Genomic DNA, 14914 nt, shown 5'->3' with positions numbered 1-14914 from the left:
TAGGATCGATTTTGTGAAACATTTTCTCAGTTCATTTATTCGCCTGCCACATGCTATGAACCCATAATAGGAAAGCAGTAAAATTAATATCTCACTAGTGTACATCAATCTATTTAATGTATTCTATTTTAAGTATTCCTTGTGCAATTAACTTCCATCCTTTTTTATTTGTTTTGTTTACCTTTCCTTTCAGTTTAACATAGAACATAGAATAGTACAGCACAGTACAGGCCCTTCGGCCCACAATGTTGTGCCGACCTTCAAACCCTGCCTCCCATATAAGCCCCCATCTTAAATTCCTCCATATACCTGTCTAGTAGTCTCTCAAACTTCACTAGTGTATCTGCCTCCACCACTGACTCAGGCAGTGCATGCCACGCACCAACCACTCTCTGAGTAAAAAACCTTCCTCTAATATCCCCCTTGAACTTCCCACTCCTTACCTCAAAGCCATGTCCTATTGTATTGATCAGTGGTGCCCTGGGGAAGAGGCGCTGGCTATCCACTCTATCTATTCCTCTTATTATCTTGTACACCCCTATCATGTCTCGTCTCATCCTCCTTCTCTCCAAAGAGTAAAGCCCTAGCTCCCTTAATCTCTGATCATAATGCATACTCTCTAAACCAGGCAGCATCCTGGTAAATCTCCTCTGTACCCTTTCCAATGCTTCCACACCCTTCCTATAGTGAGGTGACCAGAACTGGACACAGTACTCCAAGCGTGGACTAACCAGAGTTTTATAGAGCTGCATCGTTACATCGCGACTCTTAAACTCTATCCCTCGACTTATGAAAGCTAACACCTCTTAAGCTTTCTTAACTACCCTATCCACTTGTGAGGCAACTTTCAGGTATCTGTGGATATGTACCCCCAGATCCCTCTGCTCCTCCACACTACCAAGTGTCCTGCCATTTACTTTGTACTCTGCCTTGGAGTTTGTCCTTCCAAAGTGTACCACCTCACACTTCTCCGGGTTGAACTCCATCTGCCACTTCTCAGCCCACTTCTGCATCCTATCAATGTCTCTCTGCAACCTTCGACAATCCTCTACACTATCTACAACACCACCAACCTTTGTGTCGTCTGCAAACTTGCCAACCCACCCTTCTACCCCTACATCCAGGTCGTTAATAAAAATCACGAAAAGTAGAGGTCCCAGAACAGATCCTTGTGGACACCACTAGTCACAATCCTCCAGTCTGAATGTACTCCCTCCACCACGACCCTCTGCCTTCTGCAGGCAAGCCAATTCTGAATCCACCTGGCCAAACTTCCCTGCATCTCATGCCTTCTGACATTCTGAATAAGCCTACCGTGTGGAACCTTGTCAAATGCCTTACTAAAATCCATATAGATCACATCTACTGCACTACCCTCATCTATATGCCTGGTCACCTCTCAAAGAACTCTATCAGGCTTGTTAGACACGATCTGCCCTTCACAAATCCATACTGACTGTCCCTGATCAGACCATGATTCTCTAAATGCCCAGGGATCCTATCTCTAAGAATCTTTTCCAACAGCTTTCCCACCACAGATGTAAGGCTCACTGGTCTATAATTACCCGGACTATCCCTACTACCTTTTTTGAACAACGGGACAACATTCACCGCCCTCCAATCGTCCGGTACCATTCCCGTGGACAACGAGGACATAAAGATCCTAGCCAGAAGCTCAGCAATCTCTTCCCTTGCCTCGTGGACCAGCCTGGGGAATATTCTGTCAGGCCCCGGGGATTTATCTGTCCTAATGTATTTTAACAACTCCAACACCTCCTCTCCCTTAATATCAACATGCTCCAGAACATCAACCTCACTCATATTGTCCTCACCATCATCAAGTTCCCTCTCATTGGTGAATACCGAAGAAAAGTATTCATTGAGGACCTCGCTCACTTCCACAGTCTCCAGGCACATCTTCCCACCTTTATCTCTAATCGGTCCTACCTTCACTCCTGTCATCCTTTTTTTCTTCACATAATTGAAGAATACCTTGGGGTTTTCCTTTACCCTACTTGCCAAGGCCTTCTCATACCCCCTCCTTGCTCTTCTCAGCCCCTTCTTAAGCTCCTTTCGTGCTTCCCTATATTCCTCAATAGAGCCATCTGATCCCTGCTTCCTAAACCTCATGTATGCTGCCTTCTTCCACCTGACTAGATTTTCCACCTCACTTGTCACCCATGGTTCCTTCACCCTACCATTCTTCATCTTCCTCACCGGGACGAATTTATCCCTAACATCCTGCAAGAGATCTCTAAACATCAACCACATGTCCATAGTACATTCCTCGCAAAAACATCATCCCAATTCACACCCGCAAGTTCTAGCCTTATAGCCTCATAATTTGCCCTTCCCCAGTTAAAAATTTAAATACAGTATTCTCCTCATTCTGACAATGTCTCTTTAAGAATGTTGGTTCCCAAGCCTTTCCCATTGAAACAGCTTTTGTCTCACAGATGTCCCTTGACTGTAACATGCAGTAATGATTTACCCTGCTAGCCTTTTGGATGTTCAGAAACACTCAAAAGCATTCCAAAACTACAAAACAAAGATAAACAAACTGATTCAGAAAAAAAGCACTTCAAAATTTAAAAAATAAAAGATTTAAAATCATTGAAATAAATTCAAATAATTAAAATAACATCTTAAAATACTAACAATGTTACTCCTTTCATCTATTCTCCTGTCTTCAACAAAAAAAAACTTGAGGCCGTTTTTGAAAATTGGCTATACGCACAGTGGAGCAATTTTGTGCAGACTTCTATACATCATATCAGGATATTCAGTCCCTGACGTTTGGCAGGATTTCTTATTTACCCAAGCACTCTTCTTGTTTAGTGTAAGTCTGCTCTAAAGAATGTCACACAAGATTTATGTAATTGGAAGTTGGCAATTGTTATTTACTCACAGAACAATCATGTTTTACTCACCCTGTTTCTCCTGGAATGCTGCTATTTATAAGGCCAAAGCTCAATTTGCTTTCTTCCACCTTAGTCATATCTGTGGTCTCCTGCAACCTCAATTCAAACTTCATTTGTGTGCCTGAAACAATCTGCCAATGGGGATCAAGATCTTGGTCACCGTCTGTCTCCTAACTGGAGGATCATTCCAGACTCCTGCTGCTGATGTTCGCTACGTTGCATAATGCTGCCAAAAAAAACTCATCAAAATGACAAACTCAGGGAGAAAGACTATAACTGCTTTTCCCTCAGCCCACTGGAACAGACAGAATTGGCAATTTCATCCATTGCAGATTTCTTCTGAATTGAGATACTCATTGACAATTTTTGTGATCTCCTTATGACCTACTGGGGCACCTCCAGGTCAGGACTACCTGGTTACAGTTCTGGAGGTTCCCCATTACACAACGCACAAACACTATGACCCCTATTGTCTTCGTTCTGCTGATCTTTATCTCCTGTGCTCAGAGAGTGCCTGCCCATACTGGTTCCTTCACTGCAGTGTTCACCTATTCATTGGAAATGCCCCCAGTAACAGGGCAAATATTGTTTGCTCTTTGGTATCACAGAGACACAGTGATACTAGATGCTGGGAATCTTGAGAAGCTCACTTAGAATGCTGGAGGAGCTCAGCAGATCAAGCAGCATCTATGGAGGGGAATAAGGGTGAAGAGTCTTGGCCTGAAACATTGACTGTTTATTTCCCTCCACAGATACTACCTGACCTGCTGAGTTCCTCCAGTATTGTAAGTGTGTTGCTGTTTGCTATGTTCTTTTAAGAGCAGCCTTTGGAACTCTCAACACATCATTAGGTAATGCAGCACTGAAACTGATATTGACCAAGCACCTCTTAATTTTTTTAAATCTGAATAGTTATCACGTTGCAATTGCAAGGTATGATAAGAAGCTTGGTAAGTAAGGAAAGTTTGAAAGAATCATGTAAACCAACATGCATAGATGCTTCTATTAAGTACAATGAAAATATTGGAAGCCGAGGAGAGGTACAGAACTGAGACAAATACCCTCTTGTTAATGTGGCTTTACCTATTTGCAGGAAAATGCCTACTGCAGGATGAATTGAGTGGGCTGACCACCATCTGTGGAGGCAATAGATGACAGTAGATGGTTCGGGCCGTGAATCTGCACCATTTGCTGCAGTCTGCAGCATGCAGACTCTTGTCACTCCAATGGAACCGGTCTGCATTTTTGCTTTTTCGAAAGCTTGTGAACAGAGATGAACACATGAAATCTCTATAGTCACAACATTGGAGAGATAAAGAAGTGAAAGTGCTGGGCAAGAGTTTCATGTGATAGATACTGAAGAAAGAATGTGCTAATGGCAGGGTGACTATACCACGGGCAAAGCAAAATAACTGAACAGCCATTGGTGATGGCAGAGCAAAATAATTGCGATTTGTCATGTGCATTGGCACATCAGGGCTGAAAATTGAGAACATTGATAATTAATTGATAATTAAACTGTGTGGAATCAAGATATCTGCAAGCACATCTCAGAATTCATACAATTGTCAAGAGAACACAGAAAGTAAGGATGAAAGCAGCACCCAAGAAGAGTTTACAAGATCAGATATTGGTGCTGAGCCTTGTTGATAACATCTCCACATTTTCCATATCAAAATTTGCATATTAAATTTCCAGTACAGTATTGCATATAGCACAGGAAACAATAAGTGTGACAGAAGAAGATGGGAACACTTAAGCCAATAATTCTTCTGTCCTCTATTACCTGTTGTTTTAATGAAATGAATGAGCTGGAAAACTCTGTTTTAAAATGTAGGTGATATTATAAAGTTAAACTTATGAATGGGAGCTGAATATTCCAGGCTATAAAAACTTTCTGATATCCAGATGATATCAGGAAATACTGATAGACACAACTACAACAATTGAAAGCAACACACACAAAATGCAGGAGGCACTCAGCAGGTCAGGCAGCATCTATGGAAGTGAATAAACTGTTGGTGTTTCGGACTGAGACCCTTCTTCAGGTTTGGAGAGGAAGGGGGAAAATGCCAGAATAAAAAGGTGGTTGGAGGAGAAGGAGGTTGGTTACAGGTGGGTAAGAAAGGTAAAGGGCTGGAGAAGAAGGTGTTTGATAGGAGGGGAGAGTAGATCATAGGAGAAAGGAAAGAAGGAAGGACCCAGAGGGAAATGATTGGCAGGTGAGAAGAGCTAAAAGGCCAGAGTGAAGAATAGAAGAAGAGAGGGAGGGAAGGAAAAAATGGACACTCATTTTGAAAGATGGCTTTAAAAAGGTATATTTACTAGTTGAAACACAACTTAATAAAATAACAGAACAGCAAGGGATGCAACATTTCATTGGCATTTGCCTGCAGAACAGTAGCAACATATTAAGAAAGATTAATATGTTAATATTAATATAGAGATTCGAAAAACATGTCTTGAAAATCGAGTGTATAAAATGAAAGGTTTTGATTCTCAAACAGATGGAGAAATATTCAGCTATTAAAGGTCATGCAGTTGTAGAATGTATTCAGGGCAAATTTCTAAAACAATTGCCTGCAAATGTATACTAGCTTCTATCTATATCACACAATAGACTGCTACAAGAAAACTTATCACTGATAGTAGTCAGTAACCTGCTGCATAGTTCTGTGTGTATGATATGCTTCTGCAAGAATATTCTTGGGCATGTACAGTATGATGATATTCAATAGTGTATAATTCACATATGGCCACCACTTCCAAAAATAAAATCAGTTGTGCCTTCACATTTCTTGGTTGGAATTTCAGCCAGAGTTCATGCTTCTCTGGTGATAGCTGCACTGGAGTGACCATTTCCATATCTTTAGAAAATCTATCTTTTCCAGGAAGGTCTGTAATTGAAGAAGTATTTGTTCAACAGTTGTATAACACTTAGAGCCATAGAAGAGTCATAGAACGCTAGAGCATTGAAACAGGCCCATCTAGTCCTTGCCAAACAATTATTCTGGCTAGTCACATCGACCTGCATCCAGACCATAGCCTCCACACACCTCCCATCCAAACTTCTCTAAACTGATTAAATCAAACCTACATCCACCACTCCCACTAGCAGCTCATTCCACACTCTCACACCATCCATGTTCCTCTTAAGCATGTTACCTTTCACATTTAACCCATGACCTCTAGTTCTTGTCTTACCCAACCTCAGTGGAAAAAAGCCTATTTGTATTTACCCTATCTATACCCCCAATAATTTAGTACACCTCTATCAAATTTCCCTTCATTCTCCTACATTCTAGGGAATAAGATCCTAACCTTTTCAATCTTCCCCTATAACTTACATTGTCTCAGTCTGTTCCCTGAGATGCAAGCTCAAGACGACTATCAGTTGCTTCAGGGAAGTTGACAACACAGTGAAAGATGTCCTCTGGCCTGCCCAAGATTCACTGGTGTTCTAGTGCACGGTGACGTGCAGCAAACTAACACAGTCCAGTGCTATGCGCTAAAGGATGGACAGAAGAGGGCTAAATGAGGAAAGGCTACGGCTTCAACCCTTCTGCATTACCCACTAGGATCTGCAATAGAACTCCATGAACTTTTAACTTAGGGTTATAAATGGATGAAAATTGCTAATGTGCAAATAGTAAGTAACAGGAATAGCATTGTGAAAATATTATCCTAAATATTCTGTATTATATAATTTTAATCTTTTAGGAAAGTATATTTTGCAATTAGAGAAATGCTGGCTACCGTCCTTTCAGCTGGTATTAATTCAGATCAAGAATCTGGCCCAGTTATGATACAAACCCCCAACAGTTATTTGCAACACTAACACAACCATCCAGTGACTGGTCATAATTCCATACCCCATCTTCCAGGCACCTCTTCCCTGCTCCTTCTCTTACTCCTGGCCTGCACAAATTTACTCTGTTAGTTTCTCACTCAGTAGGCCTCCTGCTTAAGTAGTCCTTTAGGGAAGGAAAATATAGCTGTTTCTTTATGACTGCCAAGCAATAGCCACATCTGCCAAGAGTTTTAAATTTCAGATACTTTTCCCTTTTACCTTGGGAGTGATAAAATGCTTTCATGTAATCTTTCAACCATTTTTAAAGCATTAGGTTATGTTTAATTTAAATAATTTTATTTTATGAATGTATAAATGAATTGTGATGTATTATTAACATATTTGTCTGATTAGTAGCATCTTGCAATGAAATGCAAAGTTTAACCAATTACTGCAGAGAAACGTAAAAGAGACAAATAAATGTTTTGCTGAGAACATTGACCATTCGCTACATGAAAAACTAGAACAGAATGTAATTTTCACCATTAAACCTAATTTACAGGCAAATCTTTTGAAATGTGTCTGCTTAATTTAAAGTAAATGAATAAATATATGTCAAAAATACAGAACCACACTGAAGCTCTTCATAGGCAGTGGAAGGAGAACAGACTCTCCAGGAAACAAAAGTATGGAAGGACCATACTGTGGACAAAAAAACACAGAGGGCCTTTTAAAGCAGGGGCTGGCTGAAATGGGAGAAGATGGTAGAAGGGGATGAAGTGTGATTACAGGAACTCCAAAACATGAGATATTATTATTAAAGGGTCAAAGAATAAGCTTCAAAAGCTCTCTTTTGGAAAGCACTATTAAATTAAGAACTTCACACCATCTTAAAAATGTCTTTCCTCAGGCAGTTAAGCTGATCAACTTCCATCATTGTACTGCACTCTAAACACTTGAAACCACTTTTTATAATGCTGTTTACACAGTAAATGCATGCTCTTATTTACATATTATGCATATTTTATTCCATATCCATACTTTAACCTCTAACTTACTTTATATACTCTGTATTAACTTCTTTATTTTTTATGATTGTTGAACATTATTGTATGTTAGGCCCTGACAACACATCACAACAAATCTCTAATACATATAAACATATATGGTGAATAAAGTTGATTCCCCTTGAATAATGGTGCAAATAATAAATATCTGAAAATGAGATGTGGATGCAGGAGAAGCTGTAGAAGCTTCTAAAGAAGTTTATCCTGAGTAAGGACCAAGGCATGTGCGGGAAATTATACTTGCCTTCTTTCAGCAGAAAAGTTGAGACTGAGATCTACCATTCACTGCACTACAAGTGTCACCTCAAAGCATCACACTGACTGCTGAAACAAGCTGCATGTTATTCATGCTTTCAGCCTGAAGAAAGACATTCGAAGTGTTTACAAATTGGGGACTACAGAACCCACTTCAAATAGTGCTAAGGTATTTTAAGACTCTAGTTTAACCACAAAATGCACTTTATCAATTACAGCTCAGCATTTAATAACATCATCCCCTCAAAACTAATCTGTAAACTCCAAGACCTGGGCCTCAATAGCCCCTTGTACAATTGTATCCTGGATTCATTCACTTGCAGACCCCAGCCAGACTGGATTGGCAAAAGCAACTCTCCGTAATCTCCATCAGCACAGGTGCACCCCTGGGCCGTGTGCTTAGCCCCTGCTCTACTCGCTTTACACCTGTGACTGTGTGGCCAAGTACAGTCCCAAAATTCCAACACCATATACGAGGTCGCTGATGACAACATTGTTGTGGGCCATATCAAAGGTGGTGACGAATCAGCATAGAGAAGGAAGACTGAAAAATTGACTGAGTGCTGTAATAACAATAACCTCTTAATCAATGTCAATAAGATCAAGGAACTGATTGTAGACTTCAAAAGAGGGAAAGAAGAGTTCCATGAGCCAGTCCTCATTGGAGGATCAGAGCTGGAGAGGGTCAGTAACTTTTAATTCCTGGATGTCACGATCTCAGAGGACCTGTCCTGGACCCATCATAGAAATACAATTGCAAAGCAAGCACAACAGTGCCTCAACTTCCTTTGGAGTTTGCAGATATTCAGCATGTCATCAAAAAGCTTGACAAACTCCCATAGGTGTGTAGTGGAAAGTGTATTGACTGGCTGCATTACAGCCTGGTGTGGGAACAACCGATGCCTTTGAATGGAAGATCCTACAAAAGGTAGTGGATTTGGCCCAGTACATCACATCTACATGAAACGCTGCTGAAGAAAAGCAGATCCCTCATCTAAAATCCATCATTACCACCCAGGCCACGTTTTTTTCCTGTTGCTGCCATCAGGTAGAAGGTACAAGTATCTCAGGACTCATGCCACCAGTCTCAAGGACAGTTACTACCCCTCAACCACCAGGCTCTTGAACAAAAGAAGATAACTACACTCATCTAATGAGATGTTCCCCCAACCAATGACCTCACTTTAAGGACTCTTTTTGTTATTTCATGCTGTCGTTATTTATTGCTATTTATTTCTATTTGCATTTGCAGTTTGTTGTCTTCTATGCTCTCACTCTTTCGTTGATCCTGTTTACAGTTACTATTCTATAGATTCACTGAGTATGCCTGCAGAAAAAGAACCTCAAGGTTGTATGTAGTGACATGTGTGTACTCTGATAATAAATTTTACCTTGAACTTTGAAATAGACATACAGAAGCATGTGATTTACCTAAAATGCAGCGCATGATGGTACAGCACATTATTGTCCATCGTCAACCAAACCAAATACTCAACTCATTATCATTTCAAATTTGCTATGAAAATCCAAATCTGAAACAAAGATGTTAACACTCAGGACAAACTGTTGGTAGGTCTTAAGCTATAGAGGAACAAATTTCTAGATAGCTATCTCAGGCAATTCAGGGATCTATTGTGATTAACTTTTATTAACTTTCTGTGAAAACAAGTGTCTCAGAGAAACACATTAAATACCAGATTCATTACATACAAAATAAATTAAAAACAGTTAAAACATAAGAAATAGTAGCAAAAATAGGCCAAATAATTCTTTGACTCATCATTTTCTCAGCCCCATTCTCTTAATTAGTTGCAATCTTCTATTGTGATTACCTTTCTTTTGAAATTTCTTTGTTAAATGATCAAAGTATACATTTAGCTCTGTCCTTGCTAATGGATTTAATCATTCGGCATTATTCATTAATAACACATGATTGCTATAGGAACAGGAAAATAATGTCTGAACCTCTTTTTCACTTGCCTTTTTGTATTTCTACAAAAGCATTGTCCAAATAAGTATGAATTAAGACCAAGTGGACTTGGGAAGAAAATGTCACAATGGCTGGTTGTTTCTCCTGCTGTTGTATTTCAGACTTCTTCCCCACAACCAACATACTGTAGCATCATATTTAAAGAATTGCTGAAAGCTAGTGACTAAAATAATATACCAAAATTGTATACAGCTCAAAAATTAATAATTGACTATTAAGTCAGACATCATTTCCATTCTTGCGTTCCTTGATAATACACCAAATAGTTCTGTTCTCTTTGATATGGAAGACAATAGGTAGGTGGTTATCGGAAACTCATTCCTGTTTGAACATTGCTTGCAACTCAGATGCAACTTTTGGAGGGATGTGTAACCCCTGGAAAAGATGCACAATACATTCAATAAAATACTGCCATAGATAATAGATGCTTTTTAAGGAAAAACTAATAAGTTACTTATCTCATTCACTAAAGCCAAGCAAGTTAACAGGTAATTTTTTCCAAGATTAGGGAAGTTTATTATTGGGTAGTAATCATAAAATATTTTCACTGGCCAATGTGACGTTAACAAGTCAACATGGAGTTATAGTCACCAAAACAATTATTAGGGAGGTTTGGAACAATAAATCTTTTCACAAGTATAGACTGAGGAATTCTTTGTTACAAACCATAATGAAACATAGTCTATATATTATTTTATAGAGGAAGAGAGAGGTTCTGGGAAGAGAGGAATATTTAAGATTAATTGGTTTATTATAGTTACATGCGCTGAAGTGCAGTGAAAAACTTTGTTTGGCATGCCATCCATACAGATCATTTCACCACATCAGTACATTGAGGTAGTACAAGGGAAAAGCAAGAACAGAATGAAAAATGTAGTGTTACAGTGGCCGAGAAAGTGTAGAGCAGAAAGATAATAAGTTACAAAGCTGTGATAAGGTAGATTGTGAGGTCAGGAGTCCTTATTGTCTCACCACTTCCGTGACGTACTGGCTAAACAGAGAAGCACCTTTAGTAACAGACCGATTTCACCGAGGCACACCACTGAGCCCCACAGGAGATCCTCTCTCCCTGTGACTCCACCTTCTTAAGTATATAAGTATATGGTTTCATTGCACATACGTATTCCTTTTCATGCACATTTTGTATTCCTTTTTGAACCTCAATGCTTACATAGAAAAATAGAAACGTAGAAAATCTACAGCACATTACAAGACCTTCGGCCCACAACGTTGTGCCAACTATGCAACCTACTCTAACAGCTGCCTAGAATTTCCCGATCGCATAGCTCTCTATTTTTCTAAGCCCCATGTACATTTTGTATGTTAAAGTATATATTTCTGACTGAGCAGCCTTGCAAAATAATTTCCTTCAGGATAAATAAAGTTTTATCTTACCTTTGCTTATCCTATAACAGTAGTATAGAAGCTGTCCTAAATTCCAATGGTACATGATTCAGACTATTGTATCTTCTGCTGGATGGGAGGGGACAGAAGACAGAACTCCTGGAGCAGGAGGGTTCTTTGTTTATGTTGAATGCTTTTCTGAGGCAGCTAAGTGTGTAGACAGAGTTCATGGAGGGGAGTTCTACACCCCTGAACTCTCTACGGATTATTGTGAATAGTTTAGAGAATGGATTTGACTGTGTCTCAGGTAGAAAAATATACTTGGATGGACTGAGTTAAATAGGTCATTTTTGCACAGTCTCAATTTATAATACCACCCTCTTTTTCCTTTAAGCATCAAGTCATTTTTGTCCTTGCCTTTGTGATTCAGGAAATGAGAGAATGTGATAGAAATTAAATGCAATATACGGTATAAACACATAAGCAACTGAACAGAACAATGCAAGAATATTGCAGTTCAGGTGGCAGCAATGGTCTACCTACTACTCTTTCATTTAATGGATATTACTTAAAGCAGAAAGTGGAAGATTTTCACAAACACATACGATGGATCTCAATGCTTAAATCTGTATTCTGAAAATGAGCAGAGGCAAGTTAAAAGTGAGTCATTGTCAAATATGCACTTGGTGGCCACTTTATTAGGTACCTCTTGTCCTCTTGTATCTAATAAAGTGATCACTCAGTGTAAGTTCATGGTCTTCTGCTGTAGCCCATCGACTTCAAGGTTCAATGTATTGTACATTCAGAGATATTCTTCTGCACACCAACTGTTGTAACATGTGGTTACTTCAGTTATTGTTGCCTTCCTGTACTGTGCTTTATACCCTAGTTTGGAGAAATATTGTCTCATTTCTACAATATATACATTGCATGGTTATATATATATTATATATTTAAATGTCGAAACTTGACTTGACCAGTTTCAACCAGTCTGGCTATTTTTCTTTAACCTCTCATATTAACCAGACATTTTAGTCCACAGAACTGCTGCTTACTGGATGTTTTTGTTTCCTTTTCATGCCATTCTCCATAAACTCTGAGACCGCTCTGTGTGAAAATCCCAGGAGATCAGCGGTCTCTGAGATACTCAAACCACCCCAATTGGCACTGACAATCATTCCATGGTCAGTCACTTAGGTAACATTTCTTCACCATTCTAATGTTTGGTCTCAACAACAACAGAACCCCTTAAGACCATAAGGTATAGGAACAGAATTAGGCCATTCAGCCCATCGAGTCTGCTCCGCTATTCCATCATGGCTGATCCCAGGTCCCGCTCAACTCCATAAACCTGCCTTCTCCCCATGACCTTTGATGCCCTGACCAATCAGGAGACTACCAATTTTTGCTTTAAATATACCTGAGGGCTTGGCATCCACCACAGTCGGTGGCAGAGCATTCCACACATTCACTACTTTCTGCCTAAGAAATTTCCTCCTTACCTTTGTTCTAAAGGGTTTCCCCTCAATTTTGAGGCTGTGCTCTCTCGTTCTGGACATCCCCACCATAGGAAACATCCACTCAACATCCATGTTATCTGGTCCTTTCAACATTTGGTAGGTTTCAGTAAGACCCCGCCGCTGCATTCTTCTAAATTCCAGTGTGTACAGGCCCAAAGCTGCCAAACGCTCCTCATATGTTAACCCCTTCTTTCCTGGCATCATCCTCATGAACATCCTCTGAACTCTCAAATGACAACACATCCTTACTGAGATATAGGGCCCAAAACTGTTGACAATACTCCATGTCTGCATGCTTTTATGCATTGAGTTGTTGAAACATGATTAAATACTTTCATTGACGAGGAGGCGTACAGGTGTACCTAATAAAGTGGGCACTGAGTGTAGTTCTGAAATGGATGCACAGTATATTAAAATAATTATTACCTGACCTTCTGTCCTAAAATATCGAAACCAGAGTGAAACATTCCCATGTCCGTACATTGAATGTGAAGCGCGGCAAGTTCTACTGGTAATATTAATATCGAACAGAAGATGTCGCTCTTCACATGTGGTTGAGTGCCGGGAAGGTAGAGAATTGAATTTAAGACAAAGTCTGTTTGTTCAATTTGACATTCAGGTACATACAATCTGACGTTCGCTGTCTTTAATTATTTGATATACAACTTTCAATACCAATCAATAATTCTTTATAACTATTTGTTTGATGTAACTGCTTTCGATGTAATCGTCTCAGATACACGATGGCACGAATAGAGCGTAGGAACAAAGGCCCGAGATCATAGTGATTGGATACAATTGGGCAGCAATTTTGGTATCTGCTTTGAATTTCCATTGATTTGTAAATTAAAACGCAATAGTGTTCGTCATCTTGAAATTAAAACTGTTAATCGTGGTACTGTATGCATATCCCCTTGAAGGAACAGCATCAGACCGGGTGATATGTTAAACCGAATTTAAATAATAAACTCAATAATCTAGAGTTGCGGGGAGAAAACTGGAGCAGGTACCAGATTAGGGCGATCGACCAAGATTATACTGAATGACAGAGCAAACACGAAGGGCCGAAGGGCCTAATCCTGACCCCATCTCCTGTGTTTTCTCTATCTGAAGTTAATTTTTGTGTAGACTGTCACATTTATTCCATTCCCAAGCAACTCACAATGCTCCTGAACCCGGAGATTTCGTCGGGTATTTTATTTTGGATATCTGTTGAAAGAAAATCAGTTGATTATCGGACTTCAGTTAAATGGCTATGGAGCAAAGATGCTGGGATGTTCAATACGCTTGATCTGACGAACTGTCAGGGCCGATTCCCGGTCCTATTCCTGATCTGCTCCAGTGGTCACATGGTACTGTCCAGGCAACCAGAAATAGTGTATAGTTTTTGATGGTTCCCTCTTAGACCTGCACTATGTCAACAGATTCAAGCCCCTGGCTCCTATGAGTGTTAATAATATGGCAACCCCAAGCCGTAAATTGGCTAAAAACGCGCAGATCGATGACAGTGTTATGGCCCAATATATTACCGTAATGTCCTTTGTGTCTCGCATTGAAAGCGTTGGACTACATTGGCACAGCAGCAGGCCCTCCGATTCAAACATATGAGAGAACAGGAGCAAAGTCATGAACTGGAAGGTGTGCAGCTATGGACGAGAGGAATTCATTCGAGCCATTAAACGTCTTTATTACTCTTTTTTAAATATAATTTTCCACCTTGCACGCTGCCATCATTCCCATGCACCGCGCATGTGGACTTCAGGCTGCCGACCGCCGACCGGCAACGGCACCAGTTCCAAAGACGTGCCTCACTTTCTCTCCGCTTCCTTTGTGCTGAAGAGGTTGTTTGTTTCACAGGAATGAGGCCCTTAACCTCTCAGGTGTAATGGCGTTATGGTTCAACGCTCCCCACCATTTTACAATACAATGCTCCCAGGAATGGCCGAATAGACCCCATCCCAAAAAAACGTGTTCAGCCGCAAATAAAAAGTTTTCACAGACTAAGGGTGTTACTTCCTAAATGCCTT

This window comes from Mobula birostris, chromosome 2 (assembly GCF_030028105.1).
Source record: "Mobula birostris isolate sMobBir1 chromosome 2, sMobBir1.hap1, whole genome shotgun sequence".
Classification (NCBI taxonomy): Eukaryota; Metazoa; Chordata; class Chondrichthyes; order Myliobatiformes; family Myliobatidae; genus Mobula; species Mobula birostris.
The sequence above is the reverse complement of the archived record's forward strand: the minus strand, read 5'-3'. Positions refer to the sequence as shown.